Raw genomic sequence first — 13385 nt, forward strand, 5'->3', positions numbered from 1 at the left:
TGTCAGATAATTGTCTCATAATCAGTCTTGTCCATTACAACTAATGCCCCTCCCTTGTCCGCTGGTTTAATGATAATGTCTTTGCTGTTTTGCAGTGATTCAAGCGCTAATTTTTCTTCCGAGGATAAGTTATTAGTGTGTTTGTGTCGTGAGTATGTCTTTTATCAGATTCTGAGACAAGGAGATGTATGTCTCGACTGGATGTTTGTTTTTGGGTGGCATGAAGGAGCTCTTGTTCCTTAGGCTTAAATGTTCTATGGATAATAATCCTGGCATCGTGGGTGTGCGTGGCTCTTGTGTTTGGAGTTCCTGAAAATGAGTTTTTAATCTCAATGTCCGGTAAAACCTTTGTAACTCCTGTCCTAGAGTGAAGGTGTTAAGTTTAGGTGTGGGGCAAAAGGATAAGCCCTTTTGTAGTACAATAGTCTCTGCAGGTGATAGGGTGGTGGATGAGATATTAATAACTAGGTTCTCCTTACCTGGGAGCGTGTCTGTACTCGATCTCCTTGATTTTCTGCCACCCCTCCTAGTCTTCCGCTTCTTCCTCTGCCTCTCCGTTGGTACTGGCCTAAAAAATGAGGCTGATAACCGTAATTTCCGGATCTGTCGCTATCCGAATTTGATGAACCGGAGTAGTAGGTGTTTGCGGTATCCTCTGTAGCCTGATTGTTGTTGGTTGTTGTTTTTCCACCGATAGACTGTATCTGCCCTTTAATCCTCAGCGTCGCGTAGAAATTTCTGGCGTTTATTATGTTCGGTGTTTCTCTTGTGTTCATGTAGTTGCGTCTCGATCCTTTCTTTGGCCTTTGTCAATTCTTCTTCTGGAGTAGTGGATGAGAGTTGGACTTCAGTGGTTTCGATTCTCTTGGACAGGTCACCAATCGAGGTCTGTAGTTCCTCGATTGTTAGGAGGATAAGATCAAAGGAACACTTGTTAAGAATGTTTTCGAATCGTTCACAGAAGTTTTTCTTCTCGGCAAAGAGTGTGGGTCTCAAATGCGACCTCAAGCCTCGTGGTATGCGATTATTCTTATAATATTCCGTCAGTGTACTGCAGTGTAGTTCCCATCCAATAAGACGTCTGCGGTCACGTTCATATTCACGAAGTTTGATCTCGTAACTTGGTATCTGTAAAAAATCGTTGGGTAAATGTACCCCGGACACTATGCTTTCTGCTGTACTTGTGTCGCATGAAAATACGTTAGTCATACTTGGATGAAGGTGCAGGGTTCTCTCAGTAGTCGAAATAATGAATAGAATGGAGAACCACACTCAATTCAAATGTCCCTGGTGCCAATCAAGGGCTGCGAACAGCCAGTATATATGTAGCGAAAATTGAGGCACTCAGGTTTAGGTTATTGCAATCAAAACTTTTTTTTATTTTTTCAAGTTTTTGCAGTAGTTTCATCAAAAAAGCCCTGTATGAAAACCAGCTCATGTTTTGTACTATATATTGTTTCAGATAAAAAATGTGACCACTGATGAAGGTCTGAAATGACCGAAACGTCTGGTCTTAAATATACTGTTTGTACAAAGGATCTAATCGGGCTTTTTGGATGAAACTACTGCAAAAACTTGAAAAAATAAAAAAAGTTTTGATTGCAATAACCTAAACCTGAGTGCCTCAATTTTCGCTACATATATACTGGCTGTTCGCAGCCCTTGATTGGCACCAGGGACATTTGAATTGAGTGCGGTTCTCCATTCTATTCATTGATTCTCTGCTATGACATGAAGCCTTATTCTCTGCTATGGGACCTCTCTCCTCTGTCTGGGTGCCAGGGTCTAAATATCTGACAGTGGCCTGTTCCAGTGGTGGGTGACATGAAGCCTGATTCTCTGCTATGGGACCTCTCTCCAATTGATATGGGTTAATTTTTATTTTATTTTTATTTTTATTCATTTCCCTATCCACATTTGTTTGCAGGGGATTTACCTACATGTTGCTGCCTTTTGCAGCCCTCTAGCCCTTTCCTGGGCTGTTTTACAGCCTTTTTAGTGCCAAAAAGTTCGGGTCCCCATTGACTTCAATGGGGTTCGGGTTCGGGATGAAGTTCGGCTCGGGTTCGGATTCCGAACCCGAACATTTCCGGGAAGTTCGGCTGAACTTCTCGAACCCGAACATCCAGGTGTTCGCTCAACTCTAGTTCTATATCTATATTGTACATACCTCCTATGATATAAAGGATACTATATTCGGCACCAGGCTATATCAACTAGGCTATCTGTAAGGCCGAATGCACGTGAACGGTCCGTGGTAACCCGGCCTGGCATCCAGCTGAGAGCAGGAGCGCACGGCGTCATTGGTTGCTATGACGCCGTGCGCTTCATGCCGCCGCTGTACTACAGTAATACACTCGTATGATCTATGGATGCCAGGCCGGGTTACCACAGACCGTTCGGCCTAAAGAGGAGAAAATATATATAAATGTTAGTGTGAATTTAGGCTATCAATTGAATAAGACATATGGCATACTGTATGTGTGTGTGTATAAAATATAGATGGCGTACTACGGAAATACACAATAGAGCTATATCAAAAAGATAAGACCTATGGAATTTGTGTGTATATAAAATACAACGGGCGTGCTACAGCAATACACAATCGAGATACGTCAGTATAGCCATACAAAGGATCATGGAGTGCAGAGATCCCTCAGAAAGAGGGTGAGAGGAAGGGGGTAAGAAGAGAGGTAATGGGGAAATGTCGTGTTAAATCACACAAATCGTGCATTGATTACAAATCAACATCTACTGAGCATGAAGCAAAAGGAGGACACAGTGTTCAATACATTGCTTAATTCACATTGTGTGATTGACATTGTTAGATTTACATTGTTGAATGTCATATTCCATGTTGAGTCCTTTTGGCTCAAGGGTATCTAGTGTATGGCTCCAGTAAGCTTCCCCCGTCTTGAGTAGCCTCGCTCTGTCACCTCCTCTCCTAAGTGGTTTAACATGTTCAAAAACCTGATATTTTAGCTCTGCAAGATTATGGCCAGCGGATTCGAAATGTGCCGGAACTGGGAGTAGTAAGTACTGACGTCGTATGGTGGACTTGTGCTGACACACTCTATCCCCAATCTTCTGGGTTGTCTTGCCTATGTACACCTTCCCACAGGGACATTTGACAAGGTATACCACATAGGAGGAGTCACATGTAAAGTATCCTCAGACAGGGAAGCTTTTACCAGATGGGTGGTGGAAGTATGCCCCTTTTAAAACATTGGAACATTGTAGGCAGTGAACACAAGGGAATGTGCCTAGCTTCTGTCTGTGTAAGAAAGTCTGTCTCGGTATGGATGTAGATGGGCCTAAGTCAGCTTTCACCAATAGGTCCCTCAAGTTTCTACGGCGACGTGTACAGGATAGTAAGGGATTGTTCGATTCCTCAACCTGTGGATATAACCTCTTTAGGATGGACCAGTGGTTTCTTATGCTGTTGACCATTTTTTTAACACTAGGGTGGAACGTGTGGACAAAAGGTATTCTTTTTGTGGTCTCTGTGGTCTCTTTACGTGTATGTGTTTTTGGTTTGTCTGAATTATGAAGGAGACGTGGTGAGTATCCGCACTCCAGGAAACGTTCTTTCATTTCCAACAATCTAATTTGACGTAGAGGGTCAGTTTTGACTATACAGCGTACACGTTCAAACTGGGAGTGTGGAAGTGACTTCTTTGTATTGGAGGAATGGAAACTGGAAAAATGTAACAAATTGTTCCTATCTGTGGGTTTACGGTATAAATCTGTCAGTAAACCATTGGATTGTTTGGTGACCATGGTGTCAAGAAAACTAATCTTGTTAGTATGGTAGTGCATCGTAAATTGTAGCTCAGGGTATACAGAGTTCAGGAACGTGTGGAACCACAATAGAGAATCCAAGAACGGATTTAGCTGGAATGGTACTTGGGGGCTATGTCGCATATGAAGACACCCGGAGGTGGCCCTAGAGTGGTGACCCCATTCCGTAAACTACACCCCTCAAGGAATATTTCAAGATGTGTACTAAGCACTCAGACCCATCGGGCGTTTCACAGAATTAGGATACGCTTGGCTGTGAAAATAAAAAATGACATTTTTACCAGAAAAAGTTGCTTTACACCCACATTTCTCACTTTCACAAGGGGTAACCGGACAAAATGCACACCACATTTTGTTCCCCATTTCCCCCCCGAATACGCCAACAGCCCATATGTGCTCAAAAAATGATGTATGGGCGCATGGCAGGGCTCTAGATACAAACAGCTAAATATGGATTTTGCTGACCTGAATCAGCAGACATGGATTTTAGGTGCCATGTCGCATTAAATAAATTCCTGAGTGTGACAGATCCATCTGTATAGACCTATATTGCTGGTTCGTCTGTTTGCCCTTATTTCGCTGGATTTCCTGTCCATATGCCCCTGTTCGTGTGTTTCCCCACAGGACTACTGAACGGACGGCCACCCAGGAGAAGAGTGTGCTGCTAGTAACCCAAATGGCCTCATTGTTCACAAAGGACTTGAACCAACTTGACCTCCTGGTCTAATTCGTGCCATTGTGGGACGCTAAATGTCTGTGTATTGAAAAGGGTTGTGACATTGTGTGTAAATGGTGATGTCTGTTCTGTTGTCCCCACATGTGTATTGGTGATTTCCCTCTGTCTTGGGAGATAATTGGATTATTCCTCGGGTGTCGCCAGGGCAGAGAGGAGAAAACCATAATGCATTGTGGGGATGTATTGTCTCTGTAGTGCTACATGTCTGTCCTGTGTCCCAGTCTCCATTCTGGGCCCCTAGGGGCGTGTCCACCAGATGGGGACCTGCATAAAAATGGGCGGGTAGCCCTCAATAAAACATTCCCTGTTTGACTTTCAAGACGGAGCTTGGTCTCGTTTATGGAGGGATTTATTATTGGGACAGCGCTTTCATATATTGCTAGCTGTGGAAGGAGTTCGACTGAATTGCTGATCGGGAGTTGCCACGTTCTTATGCTCCATTCGGGGGTTTGATGATCGGCTGGATTAAAAACTGCATTCCTGGAGAAAGGGGCTTATTCACTAACCAGCGGCGTCATCTACCTGGCGGTGAGTGTCGTAACACTGAGGTTCCCAGAAATGAAAACCCCCAAGAAGTGACCACATTTCGGAAAGAGCACCCCCGTACGAACATTTTAAGTGGTGGAAAGGGTACTTTTTAGCAAACAGGTGTCTCACAGAAGGCAGAATTACTTGAGAGAAACATTTCAAAACACATTTATAAAGATGAAAAATTACTAGCAGACCCCAATTTTTCACTTTCACAAGGGGTTAAAGGAGAAAATGCACCCCAGTACATGTTCCCCATTTTGCGTACACCCCATATGTGCTTTTAGCCTGCTGTTTTGGCGCACAGCAGGCCTCTTGAGGCAAATATTATTTGCAGGCCTGAATTGGCAGGCATGGATTTTATGGTGCCATGTCGCATGAATTTTTTTTCCTGAGGTCCCCAAAAAGGAAAAACCCCAAGAAGTGAGCACATTTCGGAAAGAGCACCTCCGTATGAACATTTTAAGTGGTGGAAAGGGCACTTTTGACATAACAGGTGTTTCATAGAAATGAATATGTAGTGGTTGGTGAAAAGGGACCTGGAAAATGTTGCCCTGGTACAACATGGGCACCATGACTTCCTGAAGTACTGGGACCCTCGTCGGCCTGGCTTTGAAAAATTCGGGCCTTGATAACCACCTCTTGGAACTAGAGGAAAGTTCCTGTGTGGCCTGCAGAATGAAATAGCACGTACGCATTGTACATTGCCACCTGTACAATGTGTTTGCCGAGCTTTTTGTACCACACTTTCATTTTTCGTGTGGCACTGTAGGGCTTCAGAACTTGATCTGAAAGATCAACCCCTCCCATGTGCTTATTGTAGTCCAGGATGCAAACTGGTTTGGGGACAGTGGTAGAGGTACCTCGCACATGAGCAGGGGAGCTGGTGTTAGTGTGAATGGTGGTCAGTACAAGGACATCCCTCTTGTCCTTCTACTTAACGGCCAGCATGTTCTCATGGAGGAGAGCCCTGTTTTCACCCATTCTCAGTGATGTCCTACCAGGGATCTAGGGAGGCCTGTCTGATTTCTGCACACTGTGCCACAAACCACAGTACCCCTGGCAGTTAGAGACCTGAATAGGGGTATGCTGCTATAATAGTTATCTACATAGAGGTGGTAACCCTTATCCAGCAGTGGGTGCAGCAAGTCCCACACAATCTTTCCACTAACTCCTTGGATGGGGGGGGATTCTGGGGGTTCTATGCGGGAATCTTTCCCTTCATAAACGCGGAACTTGTGGGTGTACCGGGAGCTACTCTCACAAAGTTTGTACATTTTTATGCCATACCTTGCCCGTTTGCTAGGCAGGTACTGGCGGAATCTTACCCTCCCTTTTAAAAGTAACAGGGACTCATCTACACATACATTTTTATCAGGGTGTACACCAGTGATGAGTAGCAGGGACAATATTTGAATTTGCGATATTTCGCGAATATTTGGGTGAATATTTGTTGTATATTTGCGAATTCGAGAATTCGTGATCTTGTCATTATTTTCTTGATTGCGAAAATTTGCAATAAGATTCGCGATACGAAAATTCACGATCAACACTACTGCTATAGGCAACTTTCCTATTAGTTGCTAGGTGATATTCGCGATAAATTCGCAATAAATTCACAATTAGAATATTCATGAATGCGATTATATAAAACTATATTCTAAATATTAGCGATTTCTCGAAGTGGCGATATTCACTAATTGAATATTCGCGCTCAACACTAGTGTACACCTCAGCAAACTTGGTGTTAAAGTGGTCAAGGGCCTAACCTTGAACAGACCGTCCAATGTCGGGTCATTTTGGGGTGGGCGCTGTGTATTGTCGTTGTAGTGTAGGAATTTCCGGATTGACTCGAAACGCTTCCGGGTCATGGTGTTACTGTGGAGTCTGGTAGAAAATGTCCGAACTCCAATATTGTCTGAGGTTTGCCTTCTTTACAACGCCCATATGCAGCACGAGTTCCAAAACGTCATCATCTCTGCTGCACTTACTGGGGTCCAACCTAGGGCTCTAGCATATGGCGAGGTAGGGTTCTGAGCTATAAATTGTTGGGCGTACAAATTGGTTTGGGCCACCATAAAATGTACAAAATCTTCAGAGAAGATTATTTTGAAAAAATCTTGTTCTGTGAAGCCCGCACGGTCTATTTGTATTCTGGAGTTGCCCACAAAATCCGGAATTTGGGGCTGATAATCGTCAGGGGGTGGGGTCCATATTGGGTCACTCTGGGGGGCTGCCTCCGCTGCTACCCTGGGGCGCCTTCTAGCGGGTCCCTCATTAGCGGATGATGATGATGATGAGAGTAGAGGACATTTGCATCCTCTTCTCCCTCACTGGCAGACTCCGTATCAGAGGCGAGATAGGCGCATGCCTCTTCAGCTGAGTAAACCCGTTGGGACGGACGGGCCATTTTTATTTTATTGGGGTGTTTTTTGTGAAATGTGTAGAACTTTATTTAGTATGGGGTGTGTATGTAGTGTTTTCACATGTGACGGGGCTTGTTTTAAATCTTAGTTAGGTAAAGTGAGTTTAGGTTTGTGCGTGCATCCAGAAATTTTTTATTAATTTTTTCTACTCTTTTCTCTATATTTCATATATAGATAAAACTAACAACACGAAAAAAAATAAAACTGCACAGTAAACTGAGCAGACCGATCAGAAAAATGGATGTATCTGATCAGCGCTCAGCAGCTGTAAGGCCTGTAAGGTCCCATCAGAACCGGCTTGTGATTTGGTAGCCAAAAGCAGGAGTGGGTGCAAAACACAGAAGACATGGACATATTCCATTCACGCGTCATCTCTGTTTCGGATCCACTCCTGTTTTTTTTGGCATTACCAATACTGATGGATTACTGACCAAATGCTGACCGAGTGAAGGCGGACGCTCCACAGACAGGACCCGTTTTTTGGGGGTCATTGTTCTGACGGATCTGAGGAAGGGCAAAATAATCAGTGACGTCAACACAACCTTACTGCTGACCCCCTCTCCACTCTGTCGGGGGCTCTACTTGTATAAGGGGTTAATAGAACAGGTTCTGTAGACATCTATGTGGAATCAGCTGACGACGGTGTAAGAGGAGTGCGTTTCTTCTTGGCGCTAACATCGACCTGTGAGGCTGAGTTCACACCCGAGGTATTTGGTCAGTTTTGGCCCCGTCACTGCCCAAATAAGTGCAGTGTGCAGTGATTGTAAGAGCGACGCCTGTCATCTGCATGTCATACGGACTCACAGTATTGTTTCACTACCACAGCAGACTCCCTATGTGTGTTACTGCAAGACACAGTGTTCTACACCGCTATACAGGCACAGTGTTCTACACCACTATACAGGCACAGTGTTCTACACCACTATACAGGCACAGTGTTCTACACCGCTATACAGGCACAGTGTTCTACACCGCTATACAGGCACAGTGTTCTACACCGCTATACAGGCACAGTGTTCTACACCGCTATACAGGCACAGTGTTCTACACCGCTATACAGGCACAGTGTTCTACACCGCTATACAGGCACAGTGTTCTACACCGCTATACAGGCACAGTGTTCTACACCGCTATACGGGCACAGTGCTCTACACCCCTATACGGGCACAGTGTTCTACACCGCTATACAGGCACAGTGCTCTACACCGCTATACAGGCACAGTGTTCTACACCGCTATACAGGCACAGTGTTCTACACCGCTATACAGGCACAGTGTTCTACACCGCTATACAGGCACAGTGTCCTACACCGCTATACAGGCACAGTGTTCTACACCGCTATACAGGCACAGTGCTCTACACCGCTATACAGGCACAGTGCTCTACACCGCTATACAGGCACAGTGCTCTACACCGCTATACAGGCACAGTGCTCTACACCGCTATACAGGCACAGTGCTCTACACCCCTATACAGGCACAGTGCTCTACACCGCTATACAGGCACAGTGTTCTACACCGCTATACAGGCACAGTGTCCTACACCGCTATACAGGCACAGTGTTCTACACCGCTATACAGGCACAGTGCTCTACACCGCTATACAGGCACAGTGCTCTACACCGCTATACAGGCACAGTGCTCTACACCGCTATACAGGCACAGTGTTCTACACCGCTATACAGGCACAGTGCTCTACACCGCTATACAGGCACAGTGCTCTACACCCCTATACAGGCACAGTGTTCTACACCGCTATACAGGCACAGTGCTCTACACCGCTATACAGGCACAGTGTTCTACACCGCTATACAGGCACAGTGTCTCTACACCGCTATACAGGCACAGTGTCTCTACACCCCTATACAGGCACAGTGTTCTACACCGCTATACAGGCACAGTGCTTCTACACCGCTATACAGGCACAGTGCTCTACACCGCTATACAGGCACAGTGTTCTACACCGCTATACAGGCACAGTGCTCTACACCGCTATACAGGCACAGTGTTCTACACCCCTATACAGGCACAGTGTCTACACCGCTATACAGGCACAGTGCTCTACACCGCTATACAGGCACAGTGTTCTACACCGCTATACAGGCACAGTGTTCTACACCGCTATACAGGCACAGTGTTCTACACCGCTATACAGGCACAGTGTTCTACACCCGCTATACAGGCACAGTGTTCTACACCGCTATACAGGCACAGTGTTCTACACCGCTATACAGGCACAGTGTTCTACACCGCTATACAGGCACAGCGTTCTACACCGCTATACAGGCACAGTGTTCTACACCGCTATACAGGGACGGTGTTCTACACCGCTATACAGGCACGGTGTTCTACACCGCTATACAGGCACGGTGTTCTACACCGCTATACAGGCACAGTGCTCTACACCGCTATACAGGCACAGTGTTCTACACCGCTATACAGGCTCTCTGCAGCCCGGAAATATACGTTTTTTAACACAATTCGCCGCAAATATATGCGGATCAAACCAAATTTTGTCCAAAAATTCGGCAAACCGACCGAATGGAATTTTAAAAAAATTCGCTCATCACTAATCCTGTATTATACTCCGGAGCTGCACTCACTATTCTACTGGTGCAGTCAGATGACATCTATTACATTATCTGTATTAAGAGAGTTATCACTGTTATCTGTAGTGTTACATAGGACTGCAGGTGACATCTATTATATTATCTGTATTAGGAGAGTTATCACTGTTATCTGTAGTGTTACATAGGACTGCAGATGACATCTATTACATTATCTGTATTAAGAGAGTTATCACTGTTATCTGTAGTGTTACATAGGACTGCAGGTGACATCTATGATATTATCTGTATTAGGAGAGTTATCACTGTTATCTGTAGTGTTACATAGGACTGCAGGTGACATCTATTACATTATCTGTATTAGGAGAGTTATCACTGTTATCTGTGGTGTTACATAGGACTGCAGGTGACATCTCCACAGCGACATTTCAAGTATTGATTGTCAATGGTGTTGCTATGAAAACACGCTACATCCTGCAACACGATGGCCGCAAAATGTCAACACAAGCTGGATTTCGTGTCACGAGGAGGGATGAGCAAATCTGCTTCGGGTAATAACTTCAGAAATTAATTCCTACTGTTGAAATCCTTTTACCGAACTCTGTTTGGGTTCCAAGTGCTACCTTGGATCTGAACCCGAGTCCGGTAAAAGGTGTATAACAGTAGTGCAGTTTTCTAACGAAGTCTTGTGCGAATGTTTCATCCGAAGTCGATTGGCTCCTCCCGAGTCACGAGTCTCATGTAGTGTGTGACTTTAGCTCTGTAGGCTTTAACCTCTTCAGGACACAGAAGTATTGGAATGCATTGTAAAGGATTAGACCCCCAAAAGTTCAATTGCCAAAGTGGGACAAAAAAAAAAGTGAAAAAAATTAACCCCCCCCAAATTTTTTTTTTATGTCAAGTAAAAATAAACAAAAACGTCATTTTCTCCAAATAAAGTAAAAAAAAATTGGGAAAAAATAGGGGGGAAAAAAAAGTATACACATTAGGTTTCGCCGCGTCCATATCAACCGGCTCTATAAACATATTACATGACCTAACTCCTCAGATGAACACTGTAAAAAATAAAAACTGTGCTAAATAAACCATTTTTGGTCACCTTACATCACAAAAAGTGTAATAGCAAGCGATCAAAAAGTCATATGCACCCCAAAATAGTGCCAATCTGTCACCTCATCCCGCAAAAAAGGAGACCCGATCTAAGATAATCGCCCAAAAACTGAAAAAACTATGGCTCTCAGAATATGGAGACACTAAAACATGATTTTTTTTTTCTCTTCATTTTACCAGTGTCATGAAGTACACTATGTGCCGGAAAATAAATCTCAGAATGGCCTGGATAAGGCCTCATGTACACTGCCGTGTTCTGTGGCCGAGAGCGGACCGTGGAAACCCGGCCGGGATTCCTCCTGACAGTATGAGCGCACGGCGTCACCGGTTGCTATGACGCTGTGCGCTCCCTGCTGCCGCCGCAATACAGTAATACACTGGTATGATCTATACCAGTGTATCACTGTACTGTGGCGGCAGCAGGAAGCGCACGGCGTCATAGCAACCACGGTCCGCTCTCGACTGCAGAACACGGCCGTGTACATGAGGCCTAAGTCAAATGTTTTAAAGTTATCAACACTGGTCAGATTTGTGTGAAATAAGGCTGAGTCCTGAAGGGGTTAATGTAAGTAACCTGTGAGTCACCTGCGACTCTGCTGCTTTTTACAGCCAATCACAGCTCTACAATAGTCAGACATGTACACGTCACCATGTAGCTGTACCCTTACATAGGACTGCAGGTGGTGTAATATCCTCTTATGTCGTCCTGTGTACTTCCCCTGAGGCAGGAGCTGTGCTGACATCACATGCAGATGGACACGGCTCCCCTCCAATCAGCTGGGGACTGTCAGCTCAGCCGGGCTCTGATTGGTGGCTGACCATTGTGGGCGTGGCCTGCAGCTATATAAGCTGGGGATGAGCTCAGTTGTTCTTGCTGCTGGTTGGGAATGGGGTTGTTGTGCTGGTTGTACTGGGAGCTGTAGGGCTGGTGCAGGGAGAGGTTGCTGGTTGTACTGGGAGCTGTAGGGCTGCTGCAGGGAGAGGTTGCTGGTTGTACTGGGAGCTGTAGAGCTGGTGCAGGGAGAGGTTGCTGGTTGTACTGGGAGCTGTAGGGCTGCTGCAGGGAGAGGTTGCTGGTTGTACTGGGAGCTGTAGTGCTGCTGCAGGCCGGGCCGTCCTTCTGAGGGCGATCACTCGGCGTCTCAGGGATCAGATCAGGGCTGAGGATTAATCTCTGATGTCAGCGGCTCCACTGTTAGAAAGAGATAGAAAATTTACATGGGACTGACAGCGAGGGTGCTGTATGGAGTGATGGTGGCTCACATCACGCTGTATACCTCTACTACATGTGTCAGATCAGATGTGGAGCAGCTGCTGTGCTCTGCTCTGTTTACTTATACCTCAGATATCTGTGGTGTCTGCATGATGTCCAGCAATCTGAGGGTTAACTCTGCACTTGCAGCCTCTGTGTACAGCTGCAGACTATTACTCCCTGACATCAAACACTTCTCAGGGTACAGGCTGACTGGGGGATGGGGGAAGGGTTAACACTGCAACTGAAGGGTTAATGCTCTGCACCTGCAACCTCTCCCTGCACAGCTGCCTGCAGACTATCACTCCCTGTAATCAGATGCTTCTCAGTGTACAGACTGAGGGATGGGGGTCAGTGACTGTATCTACAGGAGCCGCTGAGCCCCAGGGGCCGGATACAGTGCTCAGCTATGGCTTCTACTACAAGGGCTCCACGTGAGGCCTCGGCCTCTACCACTATACAGGCTCCACGTGAGGCCTCGGCCTCTACCACTATACAGGCTCCACGTGAGGCCTCGGCCTCTATACAATATACCGGCTCCATGTGAGGCCTCAGCCTCTACCTCTATGCAATATACAGGCTCTATGTGAGGCCTCGGCCTCTACCTCTATGCAATATACAGGCTCTATGTGAGGCCTCGGCCTCTATACAATATACCGGCTCCACGTGAGGCCTCAGCCTCTACCTCTATGCAATATACAGGCTCCACCTGAGGCCTCTACCTCTATGCAATATACAGGCTTCATGTGAGGCCTCGGCCTCTATACAATATACAGGCTTCATGTGAGGCCTCGGCCTCTATACAATATACAGGCTCCATGTGAGGCCTCAGCCTCTACCTCTATGCAATATACAGGCTTCATGTGAGGCCTCGGCCTCTATACAATATACAGGCTCCATGTGAGGCCTCAGCCTCTACCTCTATGCAATATACAGGCTCCACGTGAGGCCTCGGCCTCTATACAA

Source organism: Bufo gargarizans, chromosome 1, assembly GCF_014858855.1.
Source record: "Bufo gargarizans isolate SCDJY-AF-19 chromosome 1, ASM1485885v1, whole genome shotgun sequence".
NCBI lineage: Eukaryota > Metazoa > Chordata > Amphibia > Anura > Bufonidae > Bufo > Bufo gargarizans.